General features: G+C 42.7%; 1 protein-coding gene across 1 annotated transcript in view; it reads left to right on the plus strand.

Moving 5' to 3' along the window:
* Positions 1 to 14,018, plus strand: part of tspan18b (tetraspanin 18b) — a 40,731-nt gene that overhangs the window by 8,907 nt on the left and 17,806 nt on the right. The gene's annotated exons all lie outside the window — the stretch shown is intronic.

Below are 14,018 nucleotides of genomic sequence, written 5' to 3' on the forward strand. Positions count from 1 at the left end.
GTGCGAAGATTACAACACACTCAGTGGGAGAGCGACTTCAGCCTCTGCTCAGGTAGACATTGCTCCACTATATCTTTACATAGCAAATAGTTATTTGATGCTATATTAATGCTCTGGATATCGTATAGAGCCCCTTTAAAAAAAAAACAGCGTTTTTCTGTCCGCTAGGCTGGTTGCTTTTTGCTGCCTTTGAAGCCCACACACCTTGTCCACAGCGCTGCTCCCTGCAGCTCCTGTGGGATAACAGCAATGTTACAGTCCCTCCTGCAGGGCGAGACTCGCCACAGGTCTATTGGGCATATGGGCACCTTGTCAGCCTCTGCAGCATCAGGGGGACGGATCGGTGTTTGATTAAAAAAAAAATCCACAGCGGGGTCCGACTTCTACCTGGGGAAACTTGGGGGAAGTGCCTGCTAATGATGTCTCCTGCCAGGATCACAGGCCTCTGAGATAGACGCGTGTGTTTCTTTTCAGCTTGTTAAAGAACAGGAACTGAAAATCTTCAGGGCTTATAAACTAATAGCAGTGTAGGTGAGGGCCATCTGTCTGTTTTGCATTTAGAGCCTCTCTTGTGGTTTGCTTTGCTTGAGTGATAATGTTATCTCACCTGCGGTTACGGCACATAAAGTCCTTTTGTGTTAGAGTGTGACACAGGTGTTTTTTGCAGGGTTTTCTGCTTCTTCACTGTCATTTGGTTTATTGCCCACAATCACACCATTAGACCACACGTGGTTGAAAAGTGAAGCACAAAGGAGTGCTGAACTGTTGCTGACAATGTAGCCTTAAAGCCAATTGAGGTCGTTCATGCGACCCTGGCATCCTCCAGCGATCCAGACCGGTTTGTGTAAAGATTGCAGTGATGGCTCTTGGACAACTTCCCTGTCTGCTTCTTACGGTGATGAATTCACTTGTCTTAACAGCTTCTGCATGTCTGACTGAATAATAGCCTTTCCCTTTTAACAGCAGATCAGATGTACACGCTGTAGACAGTTATTTTTACTCCTCAAAGGGGAAAACAATTAGACAGCAAAGACCGAGCGCCTTGCTGCCTCATGATTATTTGATGGCGCTTTATGAAATTTTTAGCCCACCACCACTTTAAGAGTGCGCTTCTCGAGACGCCATTCACGGGTCGCTGCACTAAAACACGGCCTCTTGTCCTCTGGGCAAACAGTCGGTCAATGCCAGCCGACGTGTTACGGCCACAAGCAAACCACTGATGCCATTACTGATGTGCAGCATGTGCTGCATTTTATAAGCTCAGTGGCTCAACTTCAACAAGGAATTCTTAAGAATGCTTTTCTAAGAAGAGAAGAGAAAATAGATATATGAGGTGGTATTTTCTTCGCTGTAAAATTTCCCTGCTAATAGTTATTAGGGTAAACACATGCACACCGTGAAGCCTAATTCCTTTTTTCCCTAATCCTCACTTCGCTGCATCTTCTTTTCTTTGAAGCTTAGGGAAAAAGGAGAATCCACTGCATAGAAAAGCTAGCCACTGTTTAACCATTTGAAGTATATTAAAGGAGTTTGATATTTTCTTGAAAATGTATTTCAGTCTGTACGTTTCTGAGAGTAGAATCAAGGGATCACCTTCACATGTGTTTGTCAGAGATAGTGTAGGCACGGCAGGTGTCTCTGGTACGTGAAATTAAATTGGCTGCAGTGTTCATTGATTTAAGTGTTTAAAAAAAAAGAGTGCCGACGCTCTCAGGGATTTTATATTCAGTGGAACATCAGGTGATCTTGGATGGCTTCCCACTGATTTGTCACCTGTCCCGCATCAGGACGACAGGCCAGCACAGCAAAGTCGGCCAACCTCATCTTGACCACCTGGGTGTGACGCTCTGAACTGTGAAGTGTTTGAGGAAAAAACAGACCGCTCAGGCATTTCTCCAAGAGCCTGCGCCCGGGAGAGACGGGCCCAGATCATCTTTCCCGATAACACTTGGCAGGAGTCAGATCCCATGTGAAATGCCTCAGCACCAATGTTGAAGCCAAAGAGATTTTGTGGGTGTCTCGGAAAAACCCCGGGATGTGTAAAGGTTCCTTTTGGCTTTATCTGTCAAGCCATACAGTAACTGGTGGCTCCAAACTGGTGCTTTAATTGGACAGATGACAAAACAGAATTTAAAACAGCCTTTGGACTATTTTATTTAAATAAAATTTAGTCTCAATAACCAGACATGATCTCATGATCTCCCCACATTAAAATGATGCACAAAAGAAACAATGAAGGAGGGGAAAGCCAATGTTGAGAGCAATTACCTAAACCACTTTTGCTTATCTCTGCAGGCAGTTTGGAATTGGACAAGCTGCTTTTTTTAATGTAATAAGGAACAGATGTCCAACCTTTTTCTTACTCAAAACATCTCTGAGTGAGCTTTCCATACATTTGCCACATCTAGAGCAACCCCCTCCTCGCACAGCCACCCACCCTTGATAATCCAGTCTATTCTGCGAGCTTTCAAAACACCCCCTTCAAATATTTGGCTGGCTCTTCGTGTGTGTATATATTTATTCTGTTGCTTTTGGCCCGAACCAAAGGTCTGTTGTGTTTCCAAGAAGCTTGAGACTTTGCAGACAGTTAGAGATATTGCTAAACTTTAAAAAACAAAACCATTTAATATCTCCTACTTTAACTCCACAGCTCATTATGCTGGATATCTTCTGTGATCTCCTCCTGCTTTGTTCATATCGTCACCATTTGGTGGCTGGTATCAAAGTCTCATGTGGTGAAAATTAATGAGTTGCGTTTTTTTGGTCTTTGTTGCGTAGGCTCATACGTTGTTTATCTGGACTATCTGACAGAAACCCCCGCATAGATGTCTTTTTGCAAAGACTTCTTTTAACAATCTGCAACATTCATCTGTAGCAATTTGATGAACGCTGCTTTATGGAGCCTTCAAATGAAACTGGTGAGCTTGTGTTTACTACATGGGAAGTCGTGTACACGATATGCTTGCCGTTCAAGTAGTTAAGTCGGGAGAACACCGCTGCTGAGCAACGGCAATATTAACGTTACTGTCGGTGTCTAGAAGCCACAGAGGCTAACAATTTTTTTCATTCATATTGACTCTTCTCGTGAACATGGTAAACACGACCCCATTTGAAGGCACCATATATGACAGAAATCCTACATAGATGTCTTTTTGCATAGACTTCTTTTAACAATCAGCAACATTCATCTGTAGCAATTTGATGAACGCTGCTTTAGTCACGACTACAAGGTGATTAGCACCTCAGTCACACAGTGGCTTCAGCTCACAGGACGTGCATCTCCTAGACAAGTGGAAGGAAGATAGCATTTTTTTACATTTTAAACTCAAGTCACGTGCAAATGTTTAAATAAGCAGAAGAGCAGTAATGTGTTTCACCAGCTGTGTCACTCCTGTGGTCCTGTTACAGTAGTGGAGAGCACTAAATGGACTGTTTATTTATAACTGTTAGGCCGCGGTGGGCTGATGGAGATATGCTACCCCGCTAACGCTGGAGTGCACGCTTGGGCGCATTACTCCCAATTTCATCACTAACACCCAATTAATACTCCAGACAGCGTCAGCAGCATCTGCTCGAGCAAGACAGTTATCATCAGCTCCCCAGAGTTGAGAGAATTGAAAGTATGGATCAGCGGTGGCGTGTGTTTTGCTATTCTGAACTTGTCATTTACATCCATGAGCAGGTTCATCGAGAAGCTTTGGTATTATAATTATGGCGGTTTGCATAGTTTTGTGTGTTTTCAGTCGTAAATCAAAACCGTCATTATAGATAGGTTTGACCTCACCGTGTTGCCAGTGTTCCTCTGACCACATTCATCCCCACACTATCGTCTCAGATCCATCATGTTTTGTGGTGTAAACCTATTGACTTGTGTTCCTTCAGGGACCAAATCTTGGACCGCCTCCAAGCAGCTCAGTTTCCATCCTCTCCCCATCTTTCCTCTGTCTCCCATAAATCAATGTGATGTAATTGCATAAACTCCCTTTCCCACAGCTTGGGCCTGGAGGGAGAGTATTCGCAGAGAGAGAAAGTGTTTCAGTGTGGCCAGTTAACCTTAACCCACTGACTCCCACAACGGCGACATCCCCCTGCTTGTGAAAGTTTTATTTTGGCCCTTAAATATCTGTTTGCAGAGTTGCTGTCATTGGTAGTGTTTGATGTTTTGTGTATTGTTTTTCTAAGCAGCAGGGCTGTGGAAGTTAACTTTCTCACAGCTGGTACTGCCTGTTTACATCTGGCTAATACACTCTAAAGCTCAGCAGATTAAATCTCATTTCTCTGAGTGCTTTTTGTGTTGAGCCAAGCATGATTTCTCCTGACATCTCCCCGCTTGTGGCTCCCTCAGCCTATCGAAGGAATGTTTCTTAAAGCACTCCTGCATTTTCACGAGATTATACCATGGAAAGTGTCCAACCCTCTTTTTCCACATTTCAGTCCCTCTTGGCTTCCTCATGGGACTCACTCACAGGCAGGATATCTCCTCAAAGGATATCTTTCAACTCCTCGTCCCAGGATCATCGAGCTCAGAGTGAACCCATGTGGAAATGAGTGTACCTTAAGTTTTTTTTGGAGTGGGCAGAAGTCTTAATCACACAGTTCAGAGTTCTTCTTCATCCTGGTTTCATCAGTAATCCTCCTGCCATCAGTCTCGCTCTGCTCCGCTGAAGAACATGAGTGATAAAACCATTTTTTTGCTCGTCGTGCAGAAACACATTTTCAGGGTATTTGGCCATTAGTGAGAGCGTATTTGACAGTGCGAGAGACAAAAAGCATGAGTCATTTTCACTGCTGCCTCCCTCTGTGATGTTGTGAGTTTGTCACAGCTTGTTACCTGCCATCACCACAGCCGCCACATACAGGCTGACACAGATGAAGGATTCGGAGGGATTTGGGGTGCTTTGGCACACGTGCAGCTTTATGAGGAGGTCCCAGTGTGGAGCCCCTCTGGGCTGAGGAAATGATCCAGATGCAAAGCTTCTGGGTCTCGTAACCCAGTGGGACACCTGCCCTGCTGCTCCTGTACAGCCCCCCTGCAAAATCCACAAAGACTCAGGCTGGTAGTCTCTCTGTGTGCAGCTACTTTGTTATAAAATGCTGTTTCACACTGATTTTCTATGCAGCTTCTATAATAGCAGCTTGTGTGTTGGCTTTCAGTCTTATAATGGAGAGCGTGCTTTGTATATTTCAATGGAGCATAATCATTGCAAAGCTCAAGTCAAACAATGTTTCCACTCAGACAGTCTGTTGCTTCAGTTACTCCAAAATACACCTGAATGTAAACTCTTTACATATACAATGTTAGGCTTTGCTACAGCTTGAATTGCTTCACAAAAGTGAATAGTTTTTTCCCCCCGGGGTTTGATAGATAGGAAAAACCTGCTGAAGGACCCAAACAAACAAATAAAACATAACAAATGTCAGTGACACAATACCACTAAACTGAGGAGGAACCAGCCTATAATTGTGCTTAAGTTACAATAAAAACATCCTGGTTTTTTTTATTGCAAATTCCCAATCAATTGTTTAGGTTAAGTATCAGCATCAGTAAGTACTACTGTTGTTTATATTACTTACACACATACATTACGTCATGCTTGTGTTTATCAGTGGTAGGTGGTATGGAAACTATGAGTAAATGCATGTGTGTTGGATAACTTGTGCATTTATTTCCATTTGGGGATAATACATTAGATTTGCCTTCTTTAAAACTCAATAAATTAGGGCACAAGAAATTGATTTTAGTTTGCATATAATTGCCTGTATAAGATCAAAACTTAATTGATTTATACTGTCAACTATATAGATGCGAGACAGTCAGCAGGGACCTCCTGATATGATAAATTATTGATTCATAAGGTGCTGATGCGATATCTGCTGCACGTCTTTAAGGCTACGTTCACACTGCAGGCTAAATGGCCCAAATCTGATTTTATTTTGCACATACGTGACTCAGATCTGTTTTTTCAGAACAATGTGAACAGCACAAATCACATGAAATCTAATCTTTTCAATTCTGATTTGGGCCACTTTCATGTATGATACCAGTGTTTAATTAATAAGCTGTATGCCTCACTGTGTGGAAGTCACTGGGATCATTCTATTATGTGTAAGGCAACATCAGGCTTGACTTCAACATTGCTTTAATATAATAATATTAATATATTGAAACCTACTCCAGCAACTTGGTAAAAACAATCTTCAAAACTTAAACAGGAATTAAAATTCCAGTCTATAATTTATATAGTATATGAACATAGAACTGAATTGAAAAGATCGGCCCTGTTGTCACCGTTCGCTGATCCAGCTATTTGAGTCAGTAGTGGCCTGATATCCAATCCGGTATCGGTAGCGGTGCATCCCTACTTTTGTGCATGAGGCTCAGTTCATAACCGTGACCGGTTGACACTGGAATGTGATATTGGCCACATTTAAAAAATAATGTGAACTGCCAAACCAAAAAAATCAGATCTGTGCAATAAATCAGAATTGAGCACTAAGGCTTGCAGTGTGAATGTAGCCTAAGTGTTACAGATCTGTAATATTGCCTTTCAATATTTACATTCTTTAATAATTGCTGCTTACTTTTTAAACACTGGACAATGACAGTTGATTGATACTTTCAGGCATACTACTCTATAAGTAGGATTTCCTGCAGTAAATGGTTTAGCAGAGATGGTTAGCCACCCAGATCTCAACACATTTCATCTTATATTCAATTTAGTTAATTGAATTTAATATAATTTTATATATAGCGCTACTGCCCTTTTCCCCCTGATGATTAATGTTTTATTTCTTAAGAATGTATTGATTTTTAGGATGTTAGCGAAGGTGGTTCTCTATGAAACACTGCAGGGAACTACAAGGTACAGTAGTGTCTCTTGAATGTGTTTCTGGAGTCTTTTGTCCAGATTGAGCAACAAGTTGCTTTCCGTCGCTTCCTTCTGCATTTACCTCAACATGGTTTTTGAGAATGATTTTGGCTGAGTTACTGCAACAATTAACATTGCCATGACAAAGTTGTGAAATCCAAAATACCACCAGATCTTGGATAAACTACGCCGCAATCCTGCCATCTTCCTCCGTGTTTGTTTATGCTTTTGTATGTGTGATGGGATGCACATGTTTGTATTCGTAAACAAAGGAGGTCAGTGCGTTGTGTCAGACCAGACTTCACAGTGTTGTTTGAGCTTGTTTGAAAATGGTTGAAAACAACAATTCTATGCCTCAAATGTGCCAAATAGAAATATTTGTTTTGGAATTAATCAGTTAGTCACCACTATTATCTGAATTTCAGATGGTGTGCATAAAGCAGTTAGCTCTGCTGGGTGTGTTCAGTAAGGTATGCTGTAGAAGCCATCAGCAATGGGAACCAGACACACTGGGCCTCCGATTTTGGGCACGTTGTTACGACCAGGCAGCGATCCCAGTGTCCCTCGGCCAAAGTGTCCCTTTTTATTGGGATTTACTCTGTATTTTATACTAATCCTAGTTGTGTCAACGTTTTTATTTTCCATTTGCATTGCCATGTGATGTACAGGCAATTGTCAAGTGGTCATGGAGCAAAATTCAGATTAACAAAAGCAAAACATCACTGCTTTGGCTTAGCTTTTCCTGCATTTGAGCAAAATAGCTATCTCAGAGAGGGAGATTGGCTTGTGGAGGAGTCCAAACTCAACTGCCCTCCACTGGTTTTAATTATGAAAATAAGCTGCATCTGGTCACACTGAGCAAAGAATCTGTTTCCACTTGTTGTGTATCTTCTACATTGGGATGTTTACCGCATTGTTAGTCAGCATACCAAACAGCTTCAAGAGTCTTCAGCAGACAGAAGGATGAAGGTGAGGGCATATTAAGGACAGATATTCATAATTACAGGTAACGTGATAAGGACCTTGTCATGGCTAAAGTGCTCTTTGCTACAGAATCTGATTTCAACAAATATACAGAACCTACTGCTCTATGGTATTTTAGCTAAATTTAAATGAGGCCTAGAAATTGTTACCAGATGTGTTCCTAACACATGCTGAAGTGGCTGGTTTGACTTATGGGACAACAGTGGGCACATATTTCTACATTCAATGTCTTGGGGAAAATATAACCATGTGTTTTAATACAAAATAGCATGGATTCCCACTGGATTTCAGTCCATCAGGTGTAATAACATACAAAAACATGAACAATATACTCATCAGTTATTGAAGTACAAGTGTTATAACTAACATACTTTGGTAAACATGAAAACTGGAACTCAATGGTGGGGCACGGGCCAAAAGAAAACACCTGTATTGTTAAGATTGAAAAATGGTACTAGGATCCCAAGTTCCCCTAATTGAATATTATTTTAGCTTTTACATAGTTAACCCCTTAAACCCCACCTGCTGAATAAAATTGGGCTAATTTCCAGTCATACACAATTTATGCATTTCCAAGACTGTTTAGGGACCCCAGCATGCAGAAATATTCAAACAGCCTACACCATTTTTAGAATAGGCGAAAATAACACATTTATACTGCATAAAAACAACGGAATGTTTTTGCCCAAAACTGCATGTGATTATCATAAAGTGGGCATGTCTGTAAAGGGGAGACTCGTGGGTACCAATAGAACCCATTTTCATTCACATATCTTGAGGTCAGAGGTCAAGGAAACCCTGTGAAAATGGCCATGCCAGTTTTTCCTCGCCAAAATTTAGCGTAAATTTGGGGCGTTATTTAGCCTCCTTCCCAACAAGATAACATGGTATGGTATTTACAAAAAATATTAACATCTGAACCTGATAGTGGGCCAACTTTGGCCTGAAGGCCCCACTTTGGGCATCCCTGGTTTAGACTGGGTAGGTTTGTTGTTACTAAAGCTGAAATGATTAGTCATTTTTAGACATTTTATAGACCAAATGTTGATGATAAAATAATCTGCACATTATTGAAGCTCTAGTCTAGTCCTAACTTCTTTTTTACATAAAAACATATCATTGCCCTGTCTTTCTTCAAATCTGACTTGACTACAAATCTGTTGTGTTGTCTTTTGTGCGCTCACAATGTTTTAGCTGAGTTAAACATCCCGAGGGAAGACTCTGTGCAAACTTCCTCTTTGTGCTGGCAGCTTGGATCTTCATCTCAATTCCTTTCTAAATTTGAGGCCCTGTAAGCTGCGTGATTCTCAAGCTTTACTGGGCTTTAGGATTTAACTGGGATGGAAATGGTTATCGTGCGGCTGTTCGTCAGCTCGTAGGGCCCGTGGGTGGGGGAGTCGGCGAACAAACTGGCGAGAGTTTAACAGCCCCAGCCCCCTCTGTGTATAGTAGTAATGAACTCTTACCTTCGCTTGGAAGGCTGCGCTGCTGCTGGTATCCTTGCTGTGTTTTTGTAACCCTCACTAAAAAAGCCTTGCTCTTAATTGTATCCCACGGGGCCCTGAGCTCTCAGTATTCACAGCCTTTCCTGTCCCTCGTACTGATCCTCCCCCTCTTCCAACCTTAGCCCCATCATCCCAATTCGACAGGTCTCTCCTCTTTAATCGCTCGACTTCAAAGCGCCGCTGTGCTGCCCCTGCAGGCCCCCGGCTCCTCAGAGACAGGGGGGCTAGCCTTTGGGGCCTGGGAAGTAGGGTGAAAGTGTGGTGGTGTACAAGGCGGCTTGTTAAGTTAGACAGGCCCGGGTGGAAGAAAATAACAACAAGTAGTTCCGTTGCTGTTCTTCATCACGGTGTCACTAGAGAGAAGTTGTGTAATTATAAAAGCAGGTTGCAGATGTTTTGAAAGGATCGGTGTAAGACACTTCTCGCCGGTCTTTGATGAGGGCATCTTTGTAGAGGCGAAAGATACGGACCGGGAGAACCTGCTACAAAGAGAAGAGGCATGGCTAATGTTGGCCATTTACTAAGAGGTGGACACGGTGTCAGCTTTCATCAGCTTCAAAATAGCACCCTGCAAACATGTTTCCAGGGCTGCATTCTTATCAGGTTTCCATTTAGCACAAAACAATTAACGCAGAGAAAACAGATGACTGCGTAATGAGTTCAGTCTGCATCTTGTATTATGTACCGCAAATGAGTGAATGCGTTGTTGCCCGGCGTGTAACCCCGAGAGCACCTACTGTAGTGTGGAGAACAAAGACAACAGTGGCCAGAGAGGAGACGGTGAGTGATTAATTGAGCGATGCCCTCTGATCAGAGTGGGGATTGTTTCTCCATCGTGGTGGTTTATCTTTATCTCTGGTGGTTAACTCGCACCGTTAGATCAATAAATCCAGATGGGGTGAGGCGATAATTCTGCCTCAGTATTGCCCTCATTAAAGTGGCCATTCAGGAGATATATGGCTGCCGGCAATTACCCTCTTTCTCATTTCTATAATATTATCCCATGATGTATATGGACTTGGACTTGGAGATCACCGGGGAGAGCTGACATCCAGAGCCGTTCCTTTTATTGAGTGTGTTTATAAAGGTTTGATTCGAGGCGTAAAAGGCCCCATAGGTCATTATCTCTAAATTTGCAGTTGCTCCTCTACAGCTCAGAGGTTTGCTTTTATCAACACTGGTGAGAAATTGAGGTCAAACGCAGCTGCGAGGTGTAGATGGAAGAATTATCACTTCCTCCCTCGTTTTCCTGCCCACTTCCTGTCCCCAGAGGAAGTGTCACCGGTCAAATTCCCTGCTGTTCTCCGACCTCTGACCTTTCATTCAAGGTTGCCCAGCTGATAGGCAGGATGAGGAGACTTGGAGGCAAAGACAAAAATATGAAATATGAGTCCCTGGCCAATAGTGCCTATATAGTAAAGGACGGGGTTTACTCGAAACAAACAAGTTTGAGCAACGTGTTGTCAGATCATGTTTGAAGGCAAAAGTGTTTATGGCTGTGCTGTTATGGCCGCACTCAGAGAGGCAAGACACAAAGAATTGTACAAATGGAGATAACATTACACACTTTCGGACAGTCTCTTCTCGTGGTTTTGCACTTGGATGTACACACAGAAAGTGTAACAGAAGTAGATGTGTGAAGAGAGAAAAATGAGAGCTTGAGAGAGAAGTTGAAGTCCTTCCAACACTGCGTACAGTCAGACCCAACCTGAGAAGACCTGAAGATAATTAGATCAAAAATCTAAAATGCGGTCAACTGGAACAGAGCCTAATAGAAAGAGAGGACCAAAACCAAAACATTTTGCAGCCAACTGGTTGAGAGTATCATTTTAGAAACTAATTTAATGTCTGTGAATCAAATTCCAAATAGTAATTTGTCATGTAATAAATTAATAAATCATTTTCATAGGCTACTGATTTCCTAAAATCATGCTTGATTATGATTAACCATTTGATCAGAGCTAATACTGACATATTCACGCATTGACTCGAGACCTGTGGCAGTAAAATGAGACTCAACCTGAACTGATTAGACTGAGGATGCTTTCACAAGCCAACATTTAGTCAGTTTTAATCAAACTCGGGTGCGGTTCGTTTTGGCAGTTGTGAAAGCAAAAATCGTACACCGGTGTGGACCAAAACAACTGGTCTGAGACCAAATGAGAGAGGCGGTCTTGGACCGTTTCCAAGTAGAGCTGTTTCGATACCAGTATCGGAAATGCGTCCGATACTGCCCAGAATTTGGGGTCGGGTATCTGTGAGCCATTCTATGCACCGATTCGATACCATAATTTATTAACCCAGAAAAAAATCATCTTGGAAATCAGTTCTTCTTCGCCGCTCCAAAACAGTAGCCTTCACTGTGCTGTCAATCTGGATGTATCATGGATGCCACTGACAACTACTGTTTTAGAGCAGCGAAGAAGAACTGGGTGGAAGTAGTTTGTCACGTGACAATAGCAAACAACAGCAGTGCAGTGCTAGTGGAGAGTGTAACGGTAACGGTCGTTAGAGCGAGGAAAATGTAGGAGTGTAGTAAACAGCTGTTAAATAATAATAATCATAATAATAACTATATATTTTTTTATCACGCTGGTATCGGATCGGTACTCTGTGTCGGTAAGTTCAGGTATCAGAATCGGTAACGGGAAGGAAAAAATGGTATGAGCGAACCAAAACGCAGGCTGCCTGTGCGGGCATTTGAGATGGACACAGATAAACAACAGGTTAACATGAGTGGGAGAGGACTGACCTGGATTTTCGCAGAAGTCTGATGTTTGCTTGACATCTGGGCCCAAGAGAACATACAGAATATGCTAAATAAACTGCAAAAATAGTGGCGTTTATAAAGTCATTGGAAATAAACTGGAGGAGAAGGGAATCGTGCAGTGTGAAAGTGAAAACATTTCGACATCAATATATCAAAGTCTGCGATTACCTGCATAGAAGTTGTAGCTCTTTAGACAAAAAAGATAAATCTGCTCGTGTGCACACGCCCCTCAGCCAATTATTTTAATAAATGTGGTCGGCTTTAATTTGTGCACTGTGAAACCAAACCAGACTAAATAGAAAATAAACCAAAAGTATCACTGTGTGACGATCAGAGGAATAGTTTATTTGAAGCATACCGATTCCTTCATTCCTCTCATTTATGGCCACTACAGTTTCCTCCGCTATCTCTATTGTGAATTGCTCTCTGGTGGGATAACTACAGTACATACTGTATGTAGAAGCGCATAATTTATAATGTTCTACTGTCTTACATACTGGATAGATGCTGGTGATGCAACTATATTGTCAGAGCCTGAAATATCAGCAGAGGCTAATCAATTAGCGGCTCCCTTGATGTTTAAATTGCCCACAGTTGCTCGTGAGCTTAAATGTCAACGACTAGTTGCCGAGAGGGATATCTTTGAAAAGGAAAGCCATTGAGCGGATGCAGATGAAACCTTTCCTCTAGCGTCGAGTCGTTCCCGGCTTTGTTGGACCCTCAGCGGTCTGGCCTTTCTGGTCTCCCTCGAGGGTTCGTCCTATTGTTGTGCTTTCTCAGCCGTCTGCGCTGATCTCTCTCTTCTCACCCCCATAACCGATTCAATGAGGCTCTGCGATCCTATTGGTGCTCCACTTTCCAGTGAAAGGGTTTCCATGGAAACCAAAAAATAATGCAGACCCTCACCGCTGTTGCTCTCCAACAGCTAATAGCTCTCTAAACAGGCGCGCGGGAGAGAGACACCTCTGCAACAGGCTTCAGGGTAAAATCTGACCACTCTGCTGCTTGGTACCAGATTACACACATACTGTACCTATCTGCTGTGATAGACTGAAACAAAATGGAAAGGGATTACAGTGTTGTATGGCCTGGGGGATATGTTTGCTAAGCCATATTGTGAATATTTTGTAAATGACTCTTTCAAACAGGCTCCATTCTTTTGGCTCCACTGTGCATGTGAAGCCACTGTGGAGATGTTATTGATTCCCTGAGCTGCTTTGTAGTGTCTGAATTCAAGGCTGTGATAAGGGAGTGTATCATTCCAGTGCATCTCACCTCTTCTCGGATGCGTCCGTTTCCTCACTCGGGCTTTGATTGCCTTTTCTAGATGCAATCACAGCCCCTGTGTTGTGTATGGGGGAGGGTGCGCTGCTGCCACTGTCAGTTGGTTTCTGCGTCCCGGTGAATCTGATGTCTGCTGGCAATATGGTGTGTCGGCGGGATGATGCGGCTGGCTCTATCAGCCAGAACACTCCTGGGATATTCTCCATCCCCAGCCCCTGTCAGACTGAGAATACCCTGCCTGTATTTCACCATCTAACGTGGCAAGAAGAGCTGCATGCTGTTCATGCCTCCGTAGGCAGCTCTCGCCATATTTGATGCTGTAGTTGTCTGTGCCAGCGCTTTGAAACCAGCTCCAAAGTATTGTCAGTCAAAAACGGTGCTGCTGACTATTTTTGCACATCGATGCTGGAATACCAGCAGTTTAATTGGCTCTCATTGCTCTATCGTTATTTTCAGCTGGGAGACACTTGTGGCAAAGCAGTTTAGAAACGGGAAAAAGTTTAAAGCGTTTATGCTCATTAGACACAGCTGGTAGGAGACGTATTGTACATTGACAGTTTAAGCCAGCTAGTAAGAAAGTAAGGTATTCCTCTTCCAGTGAATAAT

This window comes from Sebastes umbrosus, chromosome 4 (assembly GCF_015220745.1).
Source record: "Sebastes umbrosus isolate fSebUmb1 chromosome 4, fSebUmb1.pri, whole genome shotgun sequence".
In the NCBI taxonomy this organism is placed as follows: domain Eukaryota; kingdom Metazoa; phylum Chordata; class Actinopteri; order Perciformes; family Sebastidae; genus Sebastes; species Sebastes umbrosus.